The sequence below is a fragment of the Dama dama genome, chromosome 29, assembly GCF_033118175.1.
Source record: "Dama dama isolate Ldn47 chromosome 29, ASM3311817v1, whole genome shotgun sequence".
Taxonomy (NCBI): domain Eukaryota; kingdom Metazoa; phylum Chordata; class Mammalia; order Artiodactyla; family Cervidae; genus Dama; species Dama dama.
Genome location: NC_083709.1, coordinates 24,166,832 through 24,190,682, shown reverse-complemented (window position 1 = coordinate 24,190,682; position 23,851 = coordinate 24,166,832). Strand labels below are relative to the sequence as shown.

Genomic DNA, 23,851 nt, shown 5'->3' with positions numbered 1-23,851 from the left:
CAGGGCAAGAATATAACTGATTAGCAAGTATATTATTGGTCAATGATGTCAAATGCAAAAGGGTTTTAGGCTGAGACAACACTGACAAATAAAGCCAATACAAACCAAATAAGTGCTCAAGAAAATAAAAAGCCTGGAGGAGAACCTGTCAATATGATGGATTTTCATGAAGCAAGACTGTATCATATTCAAGATATATTTTATGAACACCCATTTCTTTTTCTGACAATCCCCAAATCATTTTTCCTTAATTTCTGAGGTAGCATAGTTCCCAGAACCCATCATTTTAACATCCTTTCCTGTAACCTAATCTGTTCCTCTCTATAGTTCTTGTTCATCTGATTCAATACTGGAGACAAACTTCCACTGTAGATCAATCACAATATTCAGATTCTTCATTCCATCACTAGGAATAAGAGTCATCACTGATTGAGCACTTAATGTATTTAAAACACCATGCTAAGCATGTTATTGACATTATCTCACTTCATATTCAGAGAAATTCAATGACATAGGGACTTTCAAATCTTTACCTTTATTCAGAACTTCCTGAGTTCCACAATATTTTCTCTAGTTGTTTAACTACCCCCGCCCCGCCCCAAAGAAACCTTTCTCTAACCAAGCCTTTTTCCCCCACAGCAACCTAAGCTAAGTCAAGAACCAGGGACCTACTCTATTCTCCCAGCTCATCCCCTGCCCAATATCCTGACAAAGTTTTATAAATGTAAAGATACTTCTCAACAATATTATTTATTCTCCATTTTCACTGCTATAGCTTTAGTTTAAACCCTAATCACTTCTCTCATACCTAATTACAACGTTCTGATATGTGGTTTATTTGCCTTTAGTTTACTTCTTTCCAAACTATTCCCCACATTACTGCCAGAGGGATTTTTCCTAAAAGATAATTCTCAACATGCCACTCCTCTGGTCCATAGGGTTCCTCCTAAGCTTTCAGTTTAAGACCAAACTCCTCTGCAAGATTTAAAAGCCTCTGAGTCTCTCACCTCATCCACTGATTGCACAAGAATGCTTTATTAGCCCATCACTAGCCATCTCTAAACATATTCCTTGGTGTGAACATATATGTTCTTTCTGCTTTCAGACATCAGCAAGATGGCAGCAGGAGAAGACAATACAGTGTATGCTACATGGAGAGAAATCTGACAGGGTATAGAGTAGGGTCCACACACAGGCACCAGTGATTTTATGAAGATGTAGACATATTTGGGGGCTAAAGAGAAGGGGAGGACTGACAGGAATATAATAGTTCTTCCTGGCCAATGTGAAGACTTGGGGAGAAAAATATATTTAGGTCTCTGAAGATGCCAGTTTTTTATTTATTTTTTTTTTTTTTTGATGCCAGTTTTTTAATAGGTTACTGAAGCATGCCTTTTTTTGGAATAATTTTTGGCCCACACACAACTTTCAACTCCTATTACATTCCTTTCTGCTGATCAACATGGCTGTCTTTCAAGAGAACACTATCCTGCAGCAAAATGGAACCTAAAGGCAGTTTGCCCAGATAGCAGCAGCCATTTGCAGACAGACGAGCTAATGAGTCTCTTAGAAAGAGACTCTAAATGACTAATGCAAGCCAGAAGGGTCCATCAGATAAATGCCGACTTTTCCGTATCTTCTTTAATTGATTTTGACTGACACGGTGATTCAAAACTTTGATGTCAAGGGCTTATGTCTCTTCCGTTCTGTCACAAGCTATAAATAATTTCATGCTGAGGATGAAAAAAAATGATATTTTCTTTATTAAAGGAGAAGGAAATAATTTCAATTGTTAAAAAATACAGATACCTTTTACTCCACATATTTGTATTTGGTATTCCAGTGTACAGTTTCACACACTAAAATAAGGAAAAAAAACCTTCCTGTAACTTTGCTCCTTATAACAAAGGGTTAAAAAGGTAAAACAATAAAGGTAAGACAAAGATTTCAATTTGTTTTGAATTCAATTTAAAGTTTACAGCATGATATTTATATGTTTTAATCTCAAATTGCTTCAATTTTCCCAATGTTCCTTGGAGGGGTGATTCAATTTTAGATTAGTTCAGATTGCCTTGGTAATGGAGCTATTGTCTGCTGAATAAATTCATCATGATAACAATGAGGTTCATTTAAAGGGGAATGTTCTCTGTTTTCTGCAATCTGAGATTTGATACTGGCTTTGATTTTGGTAAAGAATTCTACCATTGCTTTCAAAAGTTATCTTTCATTAAGAGAAATTGTGACAAAAATTCAAAAGAATGATACTCATCACTACTGGTATCGGGGCCCAGGGCTGGCCACACCAAAATGTGCCTCTATAGCGCATTACTTATTTTGAATTCAAGCTAATTTAGAAACGGCTAGTGCAAGAAGAACACTCTGACCCTCCTCTTTGTCTCCCTGAAATCAGGAAACAAATTTCTCATATGAAAGGTACATTCTTTGCATCTGAGGTAGAAGGACACTCTTTTCACCAGAGACAAGGAATTTGAGTCCAGAATTCTATATGAACAAACCTCGATACTTCTTTAATTTACTACCCCAAGGCCAAACTCTTTATATTCTTCACCAATTAAGCATCTGAACCCTAGGTTTCTTTATCCTGTCGATTCTTCACAAATACATCATTTCTTTGTCTAAAAAGTATAAGAGCTGCCTGATTTGGCCACTTCTTTAGGTCCCATTTTTATGAGACATCTTTCAATGCCTGAATTACTATCTGTTTATCTTTTCCTGTTAATGTGTCTTGTGTTAAGTCTTATTATTAATCCAGCCATATGAATTCAAGAAGCTTTGAGGCGATGACCACCTCTCCAAATTTCGTTTTTATGGTTTATAGTTGTTCTTTTTTTTTTTTTTAAGTACATTTTTTCCAAGATTTAAAAAAAAAAAAGTACAAAAGAGGATATACTAAATATTATGACCTAAAAATTCCTAGGAGACATTTTCAGCAACTGACATTAAGAAAGGGATTAACATGTTAAACATGATGAAAGATTTAAATTTTTTGAATGTTCCAATAGCTTTACAATTATGAGAACATTCAAATGTGATAACAGCATATCCCACCTCTCACTTTTTTTTTTAATCCTTACTGGTAATCTCAAAAATGGAACTGTCAAAACAGACTGTGCTAAAAAGGGCTCTTGGTGCTCCTGTTATATGACCTATTTTTTTATTTTATTCTATTTTGTGGCTCTCCTATAGTTAAGATTTAGAAAAAGATTTTGATTGGGACAGTAGGAAAGAAACAATATAAAAGTTAAGTAATGCAATATGATAAACCATGATGAATACAAACACTTGAACTTCTTTTTTATATTTATATAATAACTGAGAACACTTAAATTTTAATATTTTCATATACATAAGGATGGGAGTCAAAATATGCATAGTGAGAAGTTTATTCACATTTATTTGGCAAAAATCAATCAGCAACTGTATCAAAATTAAGTTAGCTAAACAAAATTAAGTTCTGGAGGCAAACGGGGTTAATTATAATGTGTGTGTGATTTTTTATTTTTTAATCTTCATTATTATTTTAACATCTTTGAAAGTTATTTCTTATTGTTAAGCTTTCTGATTACATTACAGATGTTTGCCAGAAGCTGAAATCTTGACTCTATAGTTAGGAAACCTGCTGAAATAAAGGTCAGCTTGAAGTACCTTTTTTTTAAAAAAAATCTATCGTTACTTGGGAAAAGAGGGACAGCCAGACTTTGTTAGAAAACAATAGAAAGCAAGAGGGAGAAAATGGTATTTACTCAATATGAGTAAGATTAATACTAAGACTTATAAGTTTCTTTTATGGTTTAGTCCCTTTAACTAGTCAATAAAAATCAGTTTTTGCAATATTTCCATTAATATCCTTCAGGAGTAAATTCAATGAAATCATTAGGAAACGAAACCTCTCCCACCATCTGAAAAGAATGTCATTTAAAAAGCCTTATGTTCAAATCCTTTTTTGAATGACAAGGCAGTAGTCAGAACAAAAACACACATAGGAAAATTCCAAAGGAAAAAATTGACAATGGTGTCGAGATGTCTTGTGAAAAGTCAGTGATTTGAGTGAGTACAGAAAAAAGTCACCAAATGATGCTGATATTCATGACCAGAGTACAAATAATGGCTTTTCTGTAAGTCATTTTAGTTAAGTCTTGCAAATAACCCTCTGAGCAGCAGACACACCATCATCACTTAATGGACAGTGAAACTAAAGCTCAGAGGAGTTAAGCTCTTTGCAGATGGTCACATGGAACCAAACTACAGTGGAGTAACAATGAGTTCACTGTTTAGAGACAGTAAGTTTCCTGTTTGACCTGACTTTCTTAATCTAGTTTTATAAAGTTATAATAAAAACTATCACCAAGTTTGTTTTAAGAAGGTATTAATGAGATAATGTATACATGAGGTTTGACATATTACCTGACATGATAAATTATTACTATCATTATCATCATGATATAACTAGTCTGTCACATATGAACACACTGTATTTGTCAACGAGGGCTATCGTAATAAAATACCACAGATTGGGTGGCTTAAACAACAACAACGTACTTTCTCACAGTTCTGGAGGCTAGAAGTCCAAGATCAAGGTTCTGACAGATTCTGTTTCTGATGAGGGCCTTCTCCCCACCGTGCAGACCAGTATCTTCTCACTTGATCCTCATTCAGCCTTTCCTGACACCTCTGGTGTCTTTTCTTCTTCTTTTAGGAACACCAGTCCTATTGGATTAGGACCCTATCTTTATGACCTCAACCTTAATTATCTCTATAAAGGGTCTATTTGTAAATACAATCACATTGAGGGTTAGGGCTACCACATACAGATTTTGAGGGAGTGTTGTCAGTCTATAATAGCCTGTTCTCTGCCACCACCCACTTCAATTCATGTTCTTCTGGCATGCAAAATACATTCACCCCATCCCAACTGCCCCAAAAGTTTTAACCATCTGCCAGCATCAGCTTCAAATGCAAAGGCTTATCTAAACATCATCTGAATTGGGTGATTCATCCAGGGACAAAACTCTTCTCCAGATGTGAACCTATGAGATCAAACAAGCTATGTGCTTCTAAAATACATGGTAGAACAAACACAGGACAGATATTAGCATCCCAAAAGAGAGCCATGAGAAAGAAGAAAGGGGTAAGGGGCTCCAAGCAAGTCCAAAATCTAGGAAGGCAAATTTCATTAGTTCTTAAGGCTAGAGAACAGTCCTCTTCAGCTTTACGGTCTGCCCTCTGGTGCAGCTGGGTGGAGTCCCATCTTTCAGTCTCACTGGGACAGAAGCCTTACCTTTCCTGCCCTTCAGCCATGGTGGAGGCCCTACCCCTTTGGCCACAGGTGGTAGCTTGCCCTGGGGGTCTGGGCTGATCTCTGATTCACGCTTGGGGTCATTATTCTTCTCTTTTCTTTTTTTTCCATATATTTTTATTAGTTGGAGGCTAATTACTTTACAATATTGTTGTGGTTTTTGTCATACATTGACATGAATCAGCCATGGATTTACATGTATTCCCCATCCCGATCCCCCCTCCCACCTCCCTCCCCACCCCATCCCTCTGGGTCTTATTCTTCTCTTTTCTTGAAGGATAAGATATGTTCACAGCTAGATAATGGAGAGCTCTATGGTTTGGTCCTATAGAAGCCCAGAAGCCCAAAATCCTTTCTCTATTTCATAGGGTCATTATTCCCTTTGTCCAAACTGGAAGTCACTGTCTGATATAATCCCATCTATTCTTGACTTCTGCTGAGATACCTGTTGGACTCCATGGATAATCTCTTCATGAAGTGATTGTCCAGCCAAACCATTGGTGTTCTCACCAAAACACGATTTCTCATTTTTTATAATGTGGAGAGGCAGACAGTATTCCAAATCTTTAAGTTCTGATTCCTTTCACTTAATTATTCCTTCTTCAATTCATCTCTCTCCTCTCACAATTTACTATAAATAGTATAAACTAGACACTATAACATACATTATGCTGGTCATACCTCCATGACTGTGCCCATTCTGGAATATGTAACATTAATCAACAAGACATGTTGGGCAGAAGCTGAACCACCAAGTAGGGAATATTGAGCAGTAGGACCCTGTGCTCCATCATATTTATGTAAAGACAGTTTATATTTCAATGCAAAAAACTGTGCTTTTTTTTTCATTATCTTCCTACACTTTAGCAAATTCTATCTGTGCAACTGTATCCCTTTTATAATTCCTTATAGGAATTATAAATCCTATAAGGATTCATTATAATCCTTTATAATAGGGCGCGGAAACAGCAACCATGGGGGTGATTGAGGAGGAATGCCTTAGTTGGAACGTGGCTAGAAGACCCTAAGAGGGCTGCCAGTGAAGACTGTGACATACATGGAAATCATTCATTCTTTCCTTTGCTAATACCTCACTCAAAAGACCTACTATTTATTTACCCTTGAGGCTGAAGCCATTTTTCACAATTGGCTTCCCCAGACCGCTACATCTTATTATAAAGCCCCTATTTTCCAGAAATGCAGAACTTCCTATTTCTGTCATGCCATGTTCTTTCACAGCCCTGGGCTGCCATGCTTTTTCATATATTTAATTATGGGTTTAATGCTCCCTAAAAGTCTCTCTCCTGTCTGTAAAGACTCATACTACCAGCACCAGATTAAATGACTTATTCTCTATGCGGTCTTCCCTAATACATCTAAGCAGTGGCAATCACTCCCCACAACGATGCCTTCATAGAACGTTACCTGTGACAATATAATTGGCTATTCATCCATAGGCTTCCTTCTCCCACTCACATGTTAGGTCTTGAGAACAGAAATTTATTTTGCTAATTTCTCTATCTTCAAAGCTAAGTATAGTGTCTTGTATATTGTTGTTTTTTAGTCACTAAGTCGTGTCCAACTTTTGCGACCCCATGGACTGTACCTCACCAGGCTCCTCTGTCCATGGGATCTTCCAGACAAGAATACCAGAATGAGTTGCCATTTCCTTCTTCAGGGGATCTTCTCGACACAGAGGCTGAACCTGCATCTCCTGCTTGGCAGGCAGACTCTCTGCCACTGAGCTACCTGGGAAGCTGATCTGATATAGAGAAGGTACTTAAGAAATGTGTGCAGGATAAATGAATGACCTCAGCGCCTTTCTGTCCCTACTCTTTTAAATTTTTAAATTTTTTTCTGAGACAAGAGTTTATGTTTACTTGTATTGACAAGGTGTTTACCTGTACCAACAAGAGTTGGTTTTAAGACCTGTAGTCCTCTACAAACCAGTCTAGAATAACTGAACCAACTTCTGTTTCAGCTTTATTAAGAATTAAATTATCTTTATTAATGCGACCCAGCATTGCTTGTGGCTGTGTTTAACTTGTCAATAGCTGCAAAACTAAACATTTTTCACTCTGCATGAGAAGATCAATATAATTAGAAAAATCATTTATGAAGTACTATGTTACATTTCATAATTCCATTCCTTGTGTCTGCCTCTGCTGTGGGTCATCATCTTCCCCTTTAGACAATTACTGATGACTGCAGTTTTAAAATCTTGCTTGTTGCTGGTTAGCTAATTGCCAAAACTGTATTTTCTTTCCTGGACAGTCAGGTAGGTTCTATAGCCCATCCTCCATTGCATTGGAGAGCTTTCTAGCTGAAGGAACTTGCTTCTGAGGCTGAACCACAAAATGCCTTATGTTTTCCTTAGGTCTTTTTCGCTTCTGCTGGCTGAATGAAACTAAACAGGATGGTTCTGGAAGCCACATTTTGAAACTAGACAGCCACGAGCTGGAAGGAGCCCAGACCTTTGAATCTCTGCTCTGGTGAGAGCTGACCAGGTACCAGCCATTAAAGTTTTTGACTACAAATAACTAAAATAAAATTCTACTCTGTTCAAGCTATTAGACATCTTGGGGGTTGTTTGCTATTGAAGCTAGTATCATCTTCAGTAACACAGCTGATTTACTTCAGTTATATGTCAAGATATTCAACAAAATTGGAGCGGCTAATGAAATAAAATGGCCCCTAAAACTTTATATGTGTATATGTGTAAGAAATCAGAATGGGGAAGGAGGTTCTGTGGGGCTCTGGCTAGTGACTGCTATAACTATGAAGGATTGCTGACAGGCCTCCCATTACTGCAGACTGCTCCTCTTTAACAGGCAGCTCTCAGGCAGCCTATGTGCCTGCTGTTTGCAAAACTTACTTTGAATACACAATGCCAATTATAGGGACTGAACATGTCAAGATTTTGACAGGTGTCTACAGAGTTATGCAATTAATTTTATTTATGTACTTTCTGCTTTAAATACCCCTGAAAAGAAGAAAGTTGTCTAATGCACCTTAAAAAGGGACACTCAAATTTACCTCTTCATCCCAAATTACCACCCCCCCACAACATGCACACACACAAAACAAACAAAAAGAGAGAAAGAGAGAGAAAAGAAAATGGAAAGAAAGAAAGGAAAAAGTAAAGTTGAGGGAAAATAAGCCGATTTAGTAATGGAGTTTAGTATGGACATAAAATAGCTAAAGTCTCTTGAAAGTTCTGAAGCTAGTCATTAGCTGCAAAAGCTATAACAAAGGTCAGAGATTGTGACCGGTGCCAGACAAGGCCTGACACTTCTTTTGAATTCTAGGGTAGCAGGGCATTTATTAGTATCTAGATATACAGATTTAATTATGCTGCAATCACAATTTTACTGTCACTCTTCAAAATTGAGACAAAACATGCTTTTCTCTTATTTTCAATGGTCATGTGATATATCTTAGAGCAACAGATAATCACAACACCACACGTGCCAAGGAGGCACTTACATGGTAAGGATGCTTGCAGTTAAAGTACCTAATACTGTGTGATAAACCCAAGCAGGATAAAGCAAGCTCCTCAAATCAGAAAATGCTCAAAACTAGATAAACATGTATAAATATAACAGTGTAAATGCTCTCATATACTCAAGAGATAGCTAAAACTCATCATTTTGCTTTCTACATTAGGATAAAATTTTTACTCATTTATTCATTCATTTAGTACATAAGTCCCAAAACCTTTTAATGCTTATAAGCATTAAAAAAATTTAACTCAGATAAAATTAATAGTCTACATACTATCCATTAATTCTTCAATGAAAAAAATGGTAGCAAAATCAACTAGAGAATAACAGCATTGCAAAATACTTGGGTGATATTGATTTTCAAAGGCTGACCGCTACTGTCTGCATTATCCAAAAGGCAAATACCCAACACCTCAAGAACAAGCCTGAAAATGCTTGAAGGCAGGGGGTGTGTGAAATGATGGAGATTGGGAATATGTTTCCTCTTATTCACTCTCAACAGCTTCCCAGAGGAACAATACTTGGGAGGAGGTCTTTAAGTGTATTCATATTTTTCTTTGAAATATTTTTAAAACATGCATGCATACATACACATATTACATACTCCCACACCTTATTAAAGTTGACATCAAACACACATTTGGCACATGTTTGTATACTTACAAAGCATATAATTTCTGGGTTATTATATAATTGATACATACTTTAAATATATGTTCCTTAAAACCTTGGATATATAGATACTTGAATCTTCCATCTTATTGAAAGGAACCTGAAAGAAGGTCAAATTCCATCTTATAGAAAGAAATCTTAAAGAAGGTCAAGGTAGATGAATAGAACATAGGTCATGTAGCAGAAAACAGGTAGATTAAGAACCTTGCCTTAAGCTTGTCATGTGAAAGAAATAAGGTGCCCCCCCTTCATTTCTTCTCTGAGAATCATTAGAAGTAAAGACATGAGTAAGAAGCATACCTTTGTGCTATAAAATGAAACAGGACAACTGTGAAAGGGGAGGTAGAAAAATTAGAATTGGCAGATCATAAGTGGAATCTCAACTGGACCACTTTTAAGAAAGAGCATATATGGGAACTAAAGATTCAGAAGTTATTTCCCTGAAAAATATCTGAATTTGTGTAACATCTTCACTATTAAATTATTGTATACTATAACTGAGAAGCAAGTGGAATCAGTGATGGGATTCAACAGCAAGAGGAACCAATTTATGAACAGTATTCAACTATAGCAAATGGCTACAGACCAAAGAGTTCTGCAGCAAGAACTGCTGATTGCCTGGGCTCTGACATCAGAAGCACCTGGGTAGGAATCCTTGTCCAGTATCTGCCATTAGCTAGCAGTGACATTATGGAAAAGTCATATAATCTGTCCAACTCTGTCTCCTCACGTTTTTGCATTCAATTGAAGTAGAATCTCCAGCAGACATTTGCTGGTCTTAGCCCTTCTCCCCCTCCAATAACACTGAACAGCTGCCTCCCTGCTCTAAAACTTAAGTTTCATATTATTATACTTAAAAGTTAGAGTTTTTTAAGCTTACTTATCTTCTCTACTAGAGAATGAACAACTGGAAGGCTTATGGATACCTTCCTTCTGATTGCTTAAAACAACATCTGGCACAAGTAAATGATAAGTCAGTGACTAACGTGTGTGGTCATTATACTTATCTCAGTGGTTTGGCAGGGATTAAATGAGATACTCTGTGTAGACTATTGAGTTGAAATTGCCAGAAAGTATGCTTAGAGGTACAAGAAGCCGTCAAGGGAGTAACAGAGGAATGAAAAAAAAAAAAGAAAAAAAAACATTGCCTTGTAATAGACAATCAACCATGAGGATATTTTAAGGCACATAACAAGCATGCACTCTGTTAGTCAGAAGGTGCACAAACTGTATTAAAAGGCAAGATAAAAAACCATGGGATCTCAGTCTAGTGCATGTGTGCAAAAATAATCATCAAACCAGTTTTTTGGTAGGGAGCATTCTGTGTACCAGAAAGTTTGTTAAAGACTCACTCAAGTCTAAATTATGAAGCTAGAAGAACACTGTGTCCATAAGACACCAAGGTTTTCTTTGGATATGATGAAAATAACTATAGATTTAAAATCTTCTCTAAAATAAAGATCCAAGCAGATGTACTAAGTGTGAAAAAATTAAATTTAGTTTTGTCCCAAATGCAAAATGAGAATAGATCAGGTGAGGCAAGGCAAATGAAGAAAATCTTACACACTGTAGTTTTGGACATTGTTTTCTAGGTATCAGAAGCTTAAGAAGTCTACTTAATGTAAGCTATAGAAAGTTTTATTTGGATAGCCTGGTGTGCTTATGTGTGTATGTGTGTTTTAAAACACTTTGAATGTCTTTAAGCAGGGCTAGGATTCTGAAGTTCATCTTAGGGTTCATCATTCCTATTGTCTCCTATGTGCCTCCTTCATACTGTAAATGCATAAATGATCAATGCAGTTGCAAAGAGACTTGAAGACAATGACAAATTCATATATTTCCATGGAAGAGGATGGGCTGAAAAGAAGACAGATCTAGAGGAAAGTAGTCAGGAAAATAGTGTAAGGAGTATGAGGAACAAGGTGAGATACTACAAAGTCTAGATAAATATCTAGGCAACCACCACAGTGTTCTTTATTGGAGGACCTGTGCTTTTTTTCAGGCTAAAACTGACTTCCCAAAGGAGTCATAGTATGCCAGGTATGCATGGCTAACACATTTATCAAAGAATGTATTAATTCATTAGGGTATCTCTTCCACGATGTGGAATAGCTTAATGGCAATGGCTAAACAAGCCTATCTATCTTTTATACAAGGTTTAGCAGAGAAGCTGTCCTGGACTGTTTGCTCTATAAATTAAGCCAGGAATCCAGGTTCCCATGTTGTTCTACCTTCAGACAATTGTCCTTGTCTGCACAATACAAGATGGCTCACCAGGACAGCCCATCCTATCTTCATTTTCCAAGCTACTAGAGGAAGGAGGAGGAGACGCACGCACATGCACCCTTTAAGGACGTGACCTGGACACAGCCCACATTACTGTAGCTCACATCCTATTGGAGAACGTAAGATACCTAGCCAAACCTAAATAAAAAGGAGACCGGCAGAACTGATGAAACTCAACAAGTACGCTGGTGAATAACAACAAGGATCTACAGAAAATGCTCAAGAAATTTTTATTCCAAAAACATTTCTTTCTGAGTAGTTTTACAGAGCAGATGCAATAGGTCTGCTCTACTGATGCTTTTCACAAAGTCCAAATCAGCAGGTGATGGTGATCAAGTGCTCAGGAACTTAAACAAAACAAATACTGGCTGATTGTCCCCATATGTGCTTATGCTGCTGGCTGCCATAAAACAAGTCTTTCATGACTGGAAAATTGAATTATCCTAAGATTAGGAAGCAGATGTAGCAGTTGTACACTGACCTGGTGCCAAGATTGAGTTCTGGCCCTGTTATCTCCTAACTTCACGACTCGATGAGCCAGTAACTTCCATAAATCTATTTTTATTAATCTGTAGAATGGGGATGCTAACTACTGAGAAGGACTAGAATAAAGATTTGATAAACTAACACATCTGAAAGCAACTGGTTATTAGAAGGTTTTCCGTAAACATTAGACCACTCAGAAGTCCTGTTGTCATTAACTGCAACAGTATTTTCTAATCTATTTTTCTATCAACTTCTTACATGTTCTTGCAAACACTTTAAAACTTGAGAACTATTGGCCTAAAGATACAAATATGGAAAAGCTCAAGAAAAGGCGTATTATCATACAAGTAATATGCACAAACCTAACTTAACTATTTGTTTTCCATAGCTTAATAATTTGTGAATAAAATGTTTATTTTCCTGGCTAGGCATGCATGTCCAAGTTGATGCTTCCTCTTATGCCCCCTCCCCCTTTCATGAGTCAACTCAATCTTTTGAATGAATTTTGCTCTATTTTGGAAGATTTCAAGAAATTCTTGATGAATATTTGGGAGAGTCCCAAGTCGCCCAACTTAGAAGCAGATCCAGCTAGAAAGTTGCTATTTAAAATCATCAGCAATGTTTTAAGCAGTAGATGTTGTACACATATTCTTTGTGAACCTGAAAACATATTCAATGTAACTTTTATGATTCTCATATAATGATGAATAATACTGAGATTAAAAGAGGTTAAGTAACTTGGTCACTATCTTAAAGTTAGCCAGACATAAAACAAATCTCTGGTTATTACCAAGAAAAAGCAAAAAGAAATGAGGGCCTAAGTAAAGAACACCATCCCTAAGAAACAACTTTTTAGCTCAATCCAAAGCTGGATTCAATGTGGGAATTTGGGATTATTTATTGAAGAGTCTCTGTTCAGATGCAGAACTCTTGAATTGAGAAGTAATACAGCAAAGGAGGTACATGCACCATTTTGCAGGTGTTTTCAGAAAGTAAACTAATTGTAAATAGCTTAGTAATGAATGGCCTAGATTCCCTTCCCATGGTGCTTTGGAGGGAGTCTTTGTCTATTTATGTTGGAGAATCTAGACTAAGACCCTCACTGCAGTCATTAATTTTATAGGCCCTTACTCCACTATAAAAAAGGGAAAATACACACTGGACCTCAAGGAAGACTGAAGACTTCTCAAAATCTCACACTGAAAGCTGTTTGTTTTTATTCTTTCATTTCACACCATACAAAGCAAACATGTAATCTTTGACTGCAGGCGCAGTATCTGTTCCCACAGAAATGTTGCTGATCATGACCAACACAGGAGCAAGACTCTGAAAGCATGAAGCCCACAAGAGAACGTTTTATAGATTGCCAAGGTGTCACTGGTGAATAGTCCAAGCAAATCTGGCTCACAGGGGCACTGTGGGCATCCAGTTTGCAATTACAAGGGAAAATATGTTTGGAAGTTTTCAGGTAAGAAAGCTAGATCACCAAATCGAAAGGTACTGCTGAATACTTAGAGCAAATGAATCTGTGTCTTGCCATTTATAAATGAATGCACCTGAAGTTTCATAGAATTCTAAAGGTTTCAATCAGCCATCTGCAATTGCCTCAATCAATTCTACATAAGTAAAATACATCTGAGTCTATCTTTAAAGACTGTTGAATGAAGAGAATCTTTTGCACATTAAACATTTCTTTAACGATAAATCTTTCTGGATAGAACTACAACAAAATGATGAATTCTTTGATACCTTTTCCATCATAAGGTCTATTAGTCTGCCAGGCAGAATTACAGGTGCTTTCCATGTGTTATCTCTTATTTCAATGGAATATTGCAACAACCTCCAAGTAGAAGTAACAAAAAAGGGAAGAACATCAACTTTCTTGAGTTATATACCAATTACCCATAAAGGAAGAAACGATACTGGTTCGATTAACCAGTTATCAGCCATGACAGGGTATTTGTACAAAGGAAGCCTACAACAGATTTTCATTTTATAGCAAAGGTGAATAGGAAAATTACAGCACACATTTTCCAAGTCATTTTTTCTATAACTTTCAATTTCCTTGAAACACCATCATCTGGGTAACTAGTAATGACTTACAGAAATCTTTCTCTTTTTAAGTGTAGTAGAAATAGAAAAGAAATTTCTTCAGTTTGGTTTTCTATCTGAGGGAAGGCAGTTATGACTCTTTTCCAAATAGCAGTGTAAAACTTGACAGTGTTGCCTTCACCATATTAATCCTTTGACTCCGTACCTACCACAAATGCAAGAGGCAGCAAGGCAGCAGAAAGAGCAGAACATAGAGACATAGCACTCTTGTGTCATTTATTAGCTGTGTCATCTTGGACAAGGTTTTAATTTCTCTGAATTTCCATTTTCCATAACTGTACCATGAGGATATTACCACCTACCTCCTATGGCTATTGTGTTGAATTATTAAGTAATATATATTATGTACATATACACAGTAGGAAATTAATAATAACACATTTGAGTTCTGCACTCCTCTCAAAGAAACAAAAATTTCATTGTTCAGTCACTAAGTTGTGTCTGACTCTTTGAAACTCCATAGACTGCAGCATGCCAGGCTTCCCTGTCCTTCACTATTTCCCAGAGTTTGATCAAATCCTTATCCATTGAATTGATGATGCTATCTATCCATCTCATCCTCTGCCCCCCCTTTTCCTTTTGCCTTCAATCCTTCCCAGCATCAGGGTCTTTTCCTATGAGTTGGCTCTTCATCAAACCAAAAATAACCATGACAAAATAATTTAAAAAGCTGTTTTCAAACCCAAACTTATGCACTGGGTTACATACCATCATAACTTATTTTACACACACACACACACACACACACACACACACACACACATCCACACATTTCTCATCACATTCTCCAAAAACCAATCCAATATATTAAGAGTCATTTCATCTTACCACAACATGAAACAATTTCAGCGCAAATGCTCCAACTTCATTTGGGATACTTCACATTCAAGGGCTCTACATCTTGAAACATTCTCCGATGAATTCTCTAAATGAAATGAAACAAAAACACTTGGGAATATGGAAAAATAAAACTTAGCTCCTTCCAATAGTGTTCATCTCAAATTTCTCATGTCATTTTCCATCTGGCTGCTTTTGCTCCAATTCTGAAAAAGATCACATATATATTTCTAGACTGCAGATTCACAATCTCATCTGATGTATCTATCCCAGATGACAATATTGCTTGAATTTTTGGGTAATGAATTTCATTGTTTGTTTTTGTAAGCCAACAGATATTCTTAAATAGATATTAGAAAATAATAATTGGGATATAAAACAACTTTCACATCAAACTGAGTATTTTTACTTCATCTGTGTCAAAATAAATGATCTAAATATCAGTAACAGCATATAAATGATAAGAGAAAGTATGACAGCAATTAAGTTATAGGAACTGTCAGAGGAAAAAGATAATTTAAACATTATAGCTTTTTCTCTTTTTAAGATACTTGTGCATGTCCTTTTAAAAGATAAATGCATAAAATAAAATCATCATATGAAAATGAAACATATTTATTCATGACCATAATCACTTTTATTATTTGAAAAGTATAAAACTTTATATATATATGTATACTATTATTGTTTAGTCACTAATTCATGTTTGATACTTTTGAGTCCTCATGAACTGTACCCCAACAGGTTACTCTGTCCATGGGATTTCTCAGGCAAGAATTCTGGACTGGGTTGCCATTTCCTTCTCCAGGGTATCTTCCCGACCCAGGGATCGAACTTGGGTCTCTTGCATCTGGATATATATATATCTTCTGGACTCTCTGATGGCTCAGAGGAGCTACAGTCCATAGGATCGCAGAAAGTCAGACATGACTGAAGCGACTTAGCATGCATGCATGCAGTGGTAAAGAATTCACCTGCAATGAAGGAGATGCTGGCTCAGTCCCTGGTTTAGGGAAGATCCCCTGGAGAAGGAAATGGCAGGCCACTACAGTATTCTTTCTTGGGAAATTCCATGGACAGAGGTGCCTAGGGGGCTACAAGTCCATGGAGTCGCAAGACTCAGACACGAATTAGCAACTAAACCACCACCGCCATATATACTCTAGACTTGACATTTTGCAAACTGAAACCTCATTCATAAATTTATGAGGTATTATGCTGTGTCAGAAGAATTTGGTAATTTTAATGGTTCCTATTCTTATGTATCTCTTTCTCTCTTATGCTCTCTCTGTCTCTCTTTCTCTCTCTCTCACAGACACACACACACACAAGCACACACATACTTTAGAAGTCAAATTTACTGTAAAAAAATCACAGTGAATCACATAAAATACAATGAAATCACATTTATTCATCAGCCCAGGTCTATCCTTTCAATAGCTATGTTGGTTTCATTACAATAGAACCGTCTACAAAAAATTAAATAAAATCTTGGTTATGCAAATCACACTAATGAAAATACTGAAAACCTGATTGTGTGAAACATCTCAAGCTTAAGAAGGCATGTCATAGTGATCAATTTAAATTAGTCACTTTAGAACAAATTGTTTTGCTTCACTCTCCCGGTGGATTCCCGAATTTCTATTTCTGCAAAGAACAGTAATTACAATTGTACTGGGTGGAACAAGTGAATTTCTTCTCTCAAAATCTAGATATGAAAATGAATCTACTGGGCCCATCCAATAATATTAACATCTCAAGTCCTCTTGACAGGCTCACTTAACAGATTGTGAAAGAAGCTCTAATTTCCCTCTCAGTAGAGTCTAGATAAGCATGTTGTCAGTTTCTAAGCTATTGTCTCATAGCCCACAGACCAGCTTCTGTAATCCACATTGAGATTTCAGGGCTCGGTCTCTGCATATCACATTGCCAGCTGACTTCCTATGAGGCACTGGAGAGAGCTTGATGGGGGCAAGAGAAAGGGCAAGAGGGACTTATTACCTCCTGTTCATTTGCTCTCAGTATTACCTTAGCAATCATTCTCTACTCTCTGAACAGAAAGTTTCCGTCCACAGGTTTGTCAAGGTCATCTAGAATTGGCTCCCTCGGTCCTCTCAGAGGTGTCAGCACTGAGCTATTGGCATCCCCTCTGAAAGGTCTTGAGTATATGAGTCCTAAAGCCTATAGACTGGGTTCCTCTCACACCATCACTGGTTGCGCAGCACCACCTCCAAGAAATATGGACCTCAAAACCACAGGGTCCGTCTTCACAGCTCCTAGTGACCTCAATTTTTCCTTTAATTCCCCAAACTCTAAAGGTAGAGCTTCTTTCTATAGACACTGTCTTTATGTCTTTCTCCATGTCTTTCAATTCCCCAACAGGTGTTTAACGTCACCTTTATTTTACATTTTGTTAAAACAATAGGAGTGGCTTCTATCTTCCCTGACAGACTCTGTAATAGAACATTTTTTTATTTTTAAGAGTTTCCCTGGTGGCTCGGATGGCAAAGAATCTGCCTGAAATGCAGGAGACCCAGGTTCAATACCTGAGTGGGGAAGATTCCCTGGAGAAGGGAATGGCTATCCACGCATCATCTTGCCTGGAGAATTCCATGGACAGAGGATCCTGGCGGGCTACAGTCCATGGGGCCGCAAAAAGTCAGACACAACTGAGTGACTTTTTTAATTTTAGGTTGGAGGATGAAAGAATCTAACATCCCTTGAGATGTTTTCATTTATTTTATTATTTAATCTCCAAAAGTCTCTATGAAACAGGTATGGTTAGCACAAGTATTTAGGTTAATAAAGGGTGGTAACATTTATTGAGTTCTTATAGTGTGCTATTATCTTTCCATATTTTATTCTATTTAATATTCATAAGCTTTCTGAAAAGGGAGCATATTAAATCCACTTTATGGATGGAGAACTGAACTTGAGGTTAAATTATATGACACATTTTTGACAAGTAGGTAGCGCTAGAATTGTGATATATGTGGGTGTGCACCCGTGTGTATAGGACGGAAGGTTTCCCTTCCCTTCTGCCATGACCTGAAAGCCACATTGATTGTTGACAGAAGTAATCAGAGATGGCCTACACTGAAAGAGGACAGATCATTGCGTCTGCAGTATGGAGAAGAGGAGCCTGGCGCTTAAAATACATTGTCAGGGCTCGTACTTTGCCACTTATACATTCAAGTGGGTATGGCCTGGAGAAACTTAGTGTATATAAAAAGATACTTCAATATATAATTCCACCCCCCCCCAACCATAACAATGCGTGGCTTCCTGTGTCTGAGATGAGAAAGCATTAATTCTTCCTAAGCTTGAGCCACCACTGATCTCTACCATTCTCTCACGTCCAGATTACTAAAAACACAGTAAAGATCCACTTGGCCTTTAAATACAAAATCAGAACGAACTCTTTCCTAAGTCTTTACACTGTTATTGTGAAATATGAGGAGAGAAGCAGTGCTAAATTCATGATAAGTGAATAATTCAAGCAGTGGTTAAAAGATGAAATGACTCTATGTCACTATTAGTGTTCACAATGCATGAGATGATCAAGGGGGAGTGGTGAATATTTTGAGGTCTCAAATCAGTCCACAACAAGAACATGGTAGTTCTGAACTGCTGTTCTCCATTATGGAAACAAAAGGTGTCTTGGCATCTTGTACCTTCAGGGACACCCTGGGCTGTATGAGACTGTATGTAACTCTGGGTAAAGATGGAAGAAAATGCACTGGGAACAAGTAACATCTATCAGTGTCAGCTGTTCTGATGTCAAACAATAAAGTGAGATTTCTAAAAAGTGTGTTCCTGCCTGTTCTGGTGAGATTTTAATACTTTCTAACTGGGACCTGATTTTCCTTTTACTAAAATTATAGGCTTTTGTCTTGACATTTGCACTGTTTCTTAATCTGTAAAGTCATGGGGTGAAAACAAAGTGTCAGTTGCTCAGTTGTATCCAAATCTTTGAGACCCTATGGACTGTAGCCAACCAGACTCTTCTCTCCATGGATTCTCCTGGCAAGAATACTGGAGTGGATTGCCATTTCCTCCTCCAGGGGATCTTCTGACCCAGAGATGGAACCTGGGTCTCCTGCATCTCAGGAGATTCTTTACTGTCTGAGCCACTAGGAGACCTGGAACCACAGTGCTACTTCCCAAACTATTCTTTGTAAGGTGTATGCACCAGAAGATTTAAAACAACTCATATACTGGAATTTGGAAAATACTGTATAGTCTCTTTTTTTGAGATTCAGAGTACCCTTATAATAATAAACATCATGAGGATCCAACAATGAAAACTATAAATAATGTATAACTTGTTTGAGCACAGAGTCTTCTCTTCACACTGCCATTTCTTGGGATGACTGCACTGCTCTGAACACAGTTTGGGAAATGCTGAACTTGGTGCTCCCTGAAACCCCTTATGACATTGGGATTCTGTAATTCCAAGCAGAGGAGCTGTTTAAAACCATAGAACCAAATGGGATTTTGTCCTAAAATAGTTCTAGCTGATTCTGTATTTCAGGTGTTTAGAGTAAGCAGATTCAGGAGCCAGTGGCTGAAAGCCATGGAGAATGGCCCATGATTCATATTCTGGATGCAGTAAGCATCATATTAAAATACTGTGTGTGTGAAGCATTCCCTGGGAAGTACCCTTTACTTACCACCACTTAATTTCTAGGTCAACGAGCACAAGGGGAAATTTTCTTTTGCAAAGATCAAGGAACAAAAGGAGGATCACAGAAATGAACTACCCACCCGCCAAGCAGTGTAAGGCCAAATTGCAGCATACACACATGGATGCAAGTGAAATCTGGCAGAATCAGAAAGCTTTACCTTGGAAGAAAACCAGAAAGAAAATGCTGTGCCTGGAGTAAACGTTAATGTTTTATCTCATGGCTATGTTCCTCCTCTAAGCTCAGCATCCCCTAGATTCTCCTAAAGTTTATGATTCTAGTTTGACTACTGTCTGCCTTTTACTGGTGAGGCTTCCCAATTCCAGGCAGTAATAGTTAAGTCCATGCTTATCCATCTTGCTATACCGTTCAGCTTTAGAGGATAAACTCTGAGTTTATACAACTATAGCAGCTTCCATTTTCAGGGTACAAACTACTTTTTCACATTTTTTGTTGTTTTGATTGGTTGTATCACTTTATGTGAAAAGACCCCAAATCACACAACAGAGGTGAGTCTGGGAAAATAAGATTTACCTAAAGATTTTAACATTTAGGGAAGAACACATTCATAAATCACTCTGCCCTAGAATTTCCACTTACCACCATAATCTAAATTTCACCAATGTGAATAGAAGTAAAGATGCTACTGATCCTTTATTAAGTACCTGTTTTGTTCCAGGCAATGTACTAAGTTCTTTACTTATAGCATCTTAATACCTATAATAAGCCTATGAGGCTGGTGCGACTAGCATAGCCATTTTATCAATGGAAAAACTGAAGCTCAGAATATATAAGCTTTCTCAAAGACACACTCTTTTTAAGTGGCAGATCTTGTAATCAAATCTAGGCCTGATTCCAAAGTCTAAATTCTTAACGATGCTGCTCCATTGCTAATTATTTTTGATACAATGTAATCAATGCATGCATGCTCAGTTGTTCAGTCATGTCCAACTCTTTATGGCCCCATGGACAGAGAAACCTGGTGGGCTACTGTAGGATCTTCCCAGAAAGAATACTGCAGTGGGCTGGCATTTCCTCCTCCAAGAAACATGTTAGTTTAAAAAAAATAAAAATAAAAGACCAAACATTAAGGCCCATGTCATGCAATCTGTCTGCACCCTCTGTATTTAATATGCGTTGGGTCCGGGGAACTACAGTTGAGTCTAAACATTGTGATGGAATTGACCTTGGTGGTAGGATGCAGAGATAAGGAAAACCTTAAGATTCTGTTTAACGGTGACCCTGTAATAAAGAATCGAGCTGTCATTATGAGCAAAGCATCTACCCAAAAATCTAGGTAAGAAGACAACACATGAGATCCAACAATGGAAGCAAAGACAACACATGAGTTCAGACAATGGGAGCCCAGGAAGTACAATATAGCAAAGTGTGAAAGGACAGCAAGAGAAATCCAGAGAGATCTCTTGAGGCACTGGAGAGAGAGGTGCAGATGCCTTAGAGAAGTCGTCCCCTATATATGAATGAGATCCATTCTGAGAGGGCATTCGTAAGTCCAATTTGTTCATTAAGTCCCACAAAGTTAGCCTAGTACCCAACTATCACAATCAGCTATATAGTACTATAATGTAATAGGTTCATAACACTTTTCACACAGATAATACATAAAAACAAACACAAAAAATAGAGAAAAAAATTTAATCTTACGTACAGTATCTTAAAAACTACAGTAGTACAATACAACAGCCGATACAACAGCTGGCATTCAGTGAACAGGCAAGAAGAGGAGTTACTGACCAGACGAGGGAGTCAGGGTGGGAGATGGTAGAGCTGAAGGATCATTAGCAATAGGAGATGGAGGGCAAGCTACAATAGCGCTCATGCCTGACATTGATGGAACACACGTTCACATCTCCAAAAGTTCGAAGCTTGAAGGTTCCTATGTAGGGGATTTGTGGTTAGAATGCATACACTCTCTCCTGTGTGAGGAGAATGTTCTTTAAAATACCAGGTAGATCTGACCAAATATATAGACCTTTCATCATGCTCACTCACTCAGTTGTGTCCGACTCTCCAACCCCATGGACTGTAGCCCACCAGGCTCCTCTGTCCATGGATTCTCCAGGAAGAAGACTGGAGTGGGTTGCCATCCCCTTCTCCAGCGGATCTTGCCGGCCCAGGGATGGAACCTACGTCTCCTGTTTTGGCCAGGCGAATTCTTTACCAGTGAGTCAAGAGACAAGGAACTAAATGTCCTCATTATTCATATTCACGTTCTCTCCATCCTCCCCCTTTCTCTCCTTTCTTCTTTGTCTCTCACACATACACTGAACAATGAATCCTGAGATTCAGTCTATTATATAAGTTGCCATTTCCTATGCTTTCACACACATGTATGTACACACATACACGTGTGAACAATTAGTTTCCTAGTCTCCTTCTGCCAAATGTTGAAAAGCAACAGAGTTCTTTATTTATCTACAAAGGTCTACCATTTAATGGCAATTTCCAAAACCTGAAAGAGTATAAATGTCATCTAGAGTAGTGAAAGATAGAAGACATTTTGAATGTTAGAGCTCAGATTTTTAACATATACCAAATTCTAAAAGCTGCAATTATGTGATGGCAATAACCATGTGGGTAAATACAGCGTATATCTCAAAGATAATAATAGACATGCTCTTCCAAGGATATTTTCAATGCTTAATTTTATATTTGAAACAACTGAATTTTAAATCTTTAATGCTGGTATTAAGATATTCAGCATAAGTGAATTAGATTTTTCAAACTAATCAGACTTAAAAGTAAGAGATATATTCTTTGCAGAGGAAAAAAGTACATAGAAATTCTGCTTTAGTGAATATATTCTTTATATATGCAGAAATTTGACTAATCATATTTACTTTTAATATAAAAGGCAGCAAAAAAGTAGAAGCAATTTAACTGTTCATCAGTAAGGGATTGGTTAAAATGAATCATAGCACATTCATTACTTAGAAAATTGTGCTATTAAAAATATATATGTGTGTATAAAGTATAGAAGAAAGTACAGATATATTCCAAAATGTTAACTGTAGTCATTTGTAGGTATATGCAAAACAGCAATTGTCATTTAAAATATATTTAGTATGGTCTTTTGTTGGTAATAGGCATATATTACATTCATAATTTGGAAAGCTGTTATTTCCAAAAATATATGGGTAAATCTAACTTATAAATGGATTGCAAGAAGGCCCCTTTTTTAAATACTTTTTTAAATTTATTTTTAATTGGAGAGTATTTGCTTTACAATATTGTGTTGGCTTCTGCTATACAACATGAATCAGTCACAAGTACACATATGTCCCCTCTCTCCTGAAGCTCATCCTACCTCCCACCCCATCCTACCTCTCTAGGGAGTCACAGAGCACCGACTGAGCTCCCTGTGCCATTTAAAGCAGCTTCCCACTGGTTATCCATTTTACACATGGCAGTGTATAAATGTCAATGCTACTGTCTCAATTCGTCCCATCCTATCCTTCCCCCACCGTGTTCAAAGTCTGTTCTCTATGTCTGCATCTCTATTCAAGAAGACCTCTTTTAAGTTCAGTATTTCAAAAGAATTTTTATGTAAAATAATGATGGCTGAATTATCAGAACACCCTATATTTCTAGAATATGTTGATGTAATAATTGAAACACTAAGCCTTTCATTCATTCATTTATTCATTCGCACAATACACCTTTATGTAATAGTTTTCATGTTACTCACTAACCTTCAGGTATACAGAAATGGAAGAAGCTGCATGTTTGTCTTTAAGGGAAGCCGTGAAATCAGAAAATGAGCAAGACCATACTCAAATCTATTGTCTAGGAAGTGTTCAGATACTGCTAATATCACAAACCCAACTATACACTGTCAAGTTAGGTATAACTCAGGTAGGCATAATTCTGTAGGTTCATTCTGCCAACCATACAAGCCCTAGCAGGAGTCTGGTCTGTTGCAAGAATGGACT

The 23,851-nt window shown here is 37.3% G+C and overlaps 1 protein-coding gene across 1 annotated transcript in view; it reads right to left on the bottom strand.

Moving 5' to 3' along the window:
* The window catches only part of LINGO2 (leucine rich repeat and Ig domain containing 2), a 1,335,691-nt gene that overhangs the window by 1,046,953 nt on the left and 264,887 nt on the right, over positions 1-23,851 (bottom strand). Inside the window, exon 3 of the mRNA XM_061132444.1 lies at positions 15,205-15,301. The gene's annotated coding sequence lies outside the window, so the exon portion shown is untranslated. The remainder of the gene's footprint in view (positions 1-15,204; positions 15,302-23,851) is intronic.